Source organism: Pteropus vampyrus, unplaced genomic scaffold (genome assembly GCF_000151845.1).
Source record: "Pteropus vampyrus isolate Shadow unplaced genomic scaffold, Pvam_2.0 Scaffold212, whole genome shotgun sequence".
Lineage (NCBI taxonomy): Eukaryota > Metazoa > Chordata > Mammalia > Chiroptera > Pteropodidae > Pteropus > Pteropus vampyrus.
The window spans coordinates 1104021-1107699 of record NW_011888993.1 but is presented as its reverse complement, the minus strand read 5'-3'; the positions used below and the strand labels follow the sequence as shown (position 1 = coordinate 1107699).

Below are 3679 nucleotides of genomic sequence, written 5' to 3'. Positions count from 1 at the left end.
AAGGCCTCGGGGGCCTTCTAAAAGCCTGTGGGATGGACGAGGAACACGTGGCTGGGGAAACTGAGCGGGCCATGCCTGGCTCGAAGCCATAGAGCCAGTCCGCGGCTTGCACACGCCCCAGCCACCGTCCCTCCGCTGCCCCCGCTGCCTCCCTCCCTCGGGAGAGTGCCTCTTCCCTCGTCCCCGCCAGGCAGCGCCTGCCAGCAGCCCAGCCCACAGTCTCCCTGGGGCTGGCACGTCACACTCGGAATCTCACGCCTCAGAGCTCAGCGTGCTCCAGCCTCCCCTCCCGCCACCGAGCCGAGCAGCTGGTGCTCCCATGGAAACCACAGCCCCCCCACCAGACCCCCCCCAACTGCACTGGCCCCCCTCGCAACCTCCACTTTAAGACAAATATTGTCATTAACATGCAAATGCTATGTGATTACCATAAACGGGTCCGTGCAGCGGCCAGCGAGCCCTATCGCACGGTGGGCATTAATATTCAGCCCCGATCGGCAGAGAGGGGCACCTCAAGGCCCCCTCAGAGAGAGGGTCCTGGAGGGGGCTTGTCCCCCAGCAGGGGACTGGAGGTGGATGATGACTGGACACCAGCCACTGGGAGCCCTGATCCCAGCCCCCACTTTCTGGCCGGAGCCCCTGGCTAAAGTGGTGGCACCCGGGGAGGTCTCCTTCCTCTGGAGGAGGCACAAATCTGGGGGGAGGGGGGAGTGGCCGTGTGGCCTCCCTGTTCCCTCTTCTCCATCCTCTCCCTGCCTCCCACCTTCTCTCTGCTCCTCCCTGTGTATGTGGGGGGGGGCCTCCCTCTGTCTCTCCCTCTGTCTCTGTCTCCATCTCTCTTAAAAACAAAAGAGCCCGCACCCATGGGCCGGCTCTCTTTCTGAGGACCCCTCCCTTCTCGCTCTTCACCCCAACTCAGGCCCAGCCCCCAGTGCCCAGGGGCTCAGCTAGACCCCCCTGCCTTTCTCCCGGTCCCAGCAAGACCCCCATTGCACAGGCCCTGAGGAGTTGGGGTGCCCCTGCCGCTCCCTTGCCTGTGGCTGTCACATGTCACAGCCCCTTCCCCCACAGCACCCTTGGTGACCCTCTCTGTCTCTCTCGGCTTGAGGGAACCCTTTATCACACACGTGTACCCCGCTTCCCCTGGCCTGGGAGGGAGACAGGCGAGGGACAGTGGGGAGGGCAGCGCCGGCTGGCCCTTGGGACTCCATAGTTGTCCCTCTGGGCCTCAGTTTCCCTTTCATATGAAATGCACTGATGCTACAAGCCCCCCTCGGTGGCAATCCCTTCGGTGGGGGATCAAATGGTCTCCCGAACATGAAAAGTAAGGGTGATATGGTCACGAGAATAATGACGATGCTGGGGATACAGGGACCACATGGGTGTTTTCTCTGTGCCCTACTCTGGCCCCTTCAGGGGCCCTGGTGCCCAGCCTCATGGGGTGTCCCAGCACCCAGGGGACCAGAAGGCTCTGGGGGGGTTTCCACTCCATCCTCTAGAGCCCACACCCCCACCGCCACTGCCTTCCACCAGTGTCATTGGCTGCACCCTGTTTAGTCGGCTCCCCAGAAACTATACCAAATAAGTGTTGGCGAGAGGTACCCGGACGGTCCCCCCAACTTCCCATTCATCATGCACCTTCCTTGGCCGGAGGCCCAGAGGTGAGCAGCTACTGGCCAGGGGTCACACGACTGAGCCCCAAATGCAGGCCTCCGTCCCAGCTGCTGGCCCTCAAGACACCCCCACCTCCAGCTTGCCTCCCACAGGTGAGGTCCTTCCGCGCCCAGCACACGTGGGCCCGGGGGTGGGGGACCCTATTTTGGGCCTGAGGGTATTGAGGGTTTGGGGCTGGACATCGGGGCAAGGTCGCCCCTCGTCACCCGCAGGCCTTGCTTCCAGGGCCCCTGTGAGGGGGAGGAGGAGGACAGGGTGCCACAGACACCCTGCTTCCAAATTCTCAGCCTCCAAGGAAAGAAGGAAAAGACCCTGAGATACCCCCCAACCCCAGCGTTCTCCAGCCAGAAAACAATAACCCCACATTCATGGGGCCTCGCTCTGCTGACAGCAGGAAACTGAGGTTCTGGCTCCGGCGAACTCAGTGGCAGCATCTCCATCCTCTCTCCCTCCTGCACGGGGTGGGGGGCTTCCAGGGGAGATTAAAGATGAGAAAGGGGGTACCTCTGCAACCTGCCTGTTTCCTGGACCCAGAGCTCAGCAGCAGCCTTTCAGTTCAACGTGTGGGGGGCCACTTGGACACCTCCCACTCTGAATCCCATCAGCATCTTTCTAGAAATGAACCCTTCGGATATACCAGGGGTTCAGGTCACGTGGCCAGAGCCCTCCATACAGCCGTGAACCCCTGAGCGGGACTTGGGGGTGAGAGTGAGCCCTCTGCCCTCCTAGGCCACATGGAGGAGCTAGATTTTCCAGGCCCAATTTGTTGTTGTTGGTTTTTTGTTTTTTGGGTTTTTTTTGGCGATGGATGGATTTGAAAAAACGGTGGAGGATGGGAGGGGCATCTTTCCTCCCCAGGGCAGGTAGAGGGTCCCACTGAAGTGACAGGCCTCGGCTCCACCATCCTACCAGAGCCTCCCTGTGGATGTTCCCACCCATCGTCTAACCATTCATTCATTCACACACTTGCTCGTTCATTCATTCATTCATTCATTCATTCATTCATTCATTCAACGAGCATTTATTCATGATTACCATGCCTGCAACACTGTGGAGAAGGTGAGGATAAATGAATCCGAAATAGGTCATAGGCCCTGGTCCACCTGCAAGGCCTCTTCAGGGTCTTGCCACGGGTGTCAAGCACAAAGCCTTCACTGTCCCCACCCCCAGTCCCCAACACCCCGACAAGAGAGCTGTGAAAGCCACCCCAATTCAGACCGGGCCCACGAACTGAGCCCAGGGCTGGGGCCACAGTCCCTGGGCACCTGCTCCCAGCGTGCCATCAGAGAGAGAATCAGGTGGGAGGGAGGCGGGCAGGCCTCCCCACCCCACCTGCCTCCCCCGCTGGGCTTGCAGGCCGCCCACGCCTCCGCTGTCCACCCCAAGATCTGGGCTCCGCCAGATGGACGGCTCAGGCTCGTCATCATTGGCCTCAGACCTCAACACATTGCTAACAGGCTCGGCCAGTTTTAAGTTGAGCCAAAGGTGGAGGCAGGGCGGGGGAGGGCAGAGAAATGGAGGGCGGATGCTGGTCCAAACAGAGAGGGTAGGCAGGGGGGAGGGCGGACGGGTAGCATCGGAGCCACCCGAGGCTGGCACTCCCCCCAGCCTGGCTCAGCTCCCTGCACCCCCCCACCCCCTCCTGCTTCCTTTGTAGTTACCGATTAGCCTGGGGTCCTGGGTATCCGTGTGTCCCCCGAGGCCAGCCGGACCTGCCCCACTGGCCTGGCTTTGTGAAAATGACCAAAGCAATGGAGTCCAGAGACGAAAAGTTAGGCCGAATGGATGGGGGGGGCAGGGAGGGGGGCAGTGTTCAGGCAGCTCCCCCAGCAGAGGGGCAGGAAGGAGTGGGTGAGGGAGGGAGAAAGGGGTGGGGGTCTGGGGGAATAGGAGGGAGGGGAGAGAGACAGAGAGAAGGATGCTGGGGGTGGGGGGAGAACGGGAGGTGAAGGGAGATGGGAGAGTAGAGAAAAGGAAAGAGAGAGGGAGAGAGGATGCCGGAAGG

General features: G+C 61.0%; 1 protein-coding gene across 1 annotated transcript in view; it reads right to left on the bottom strand.

The window, feature by feature from the left end:
- The window catches only part of CELF5 (CUGBP Elav-like family member 5), a 42855-nt gene extending 39470 nt beyond the window's left edge, over positions 1-3385 (bottom strand). The window contains exon 1 of the mRNA XM_023538101.1: positions 3336-3385. The gene's annotated coding sequence lies outside the window, so the exon portion shown is untranslated. The remainder of the gene's footprint in view (positions 1-3335) is intronic.
- Positions 3386-3679: the final 294 nt, after the last annotated feature.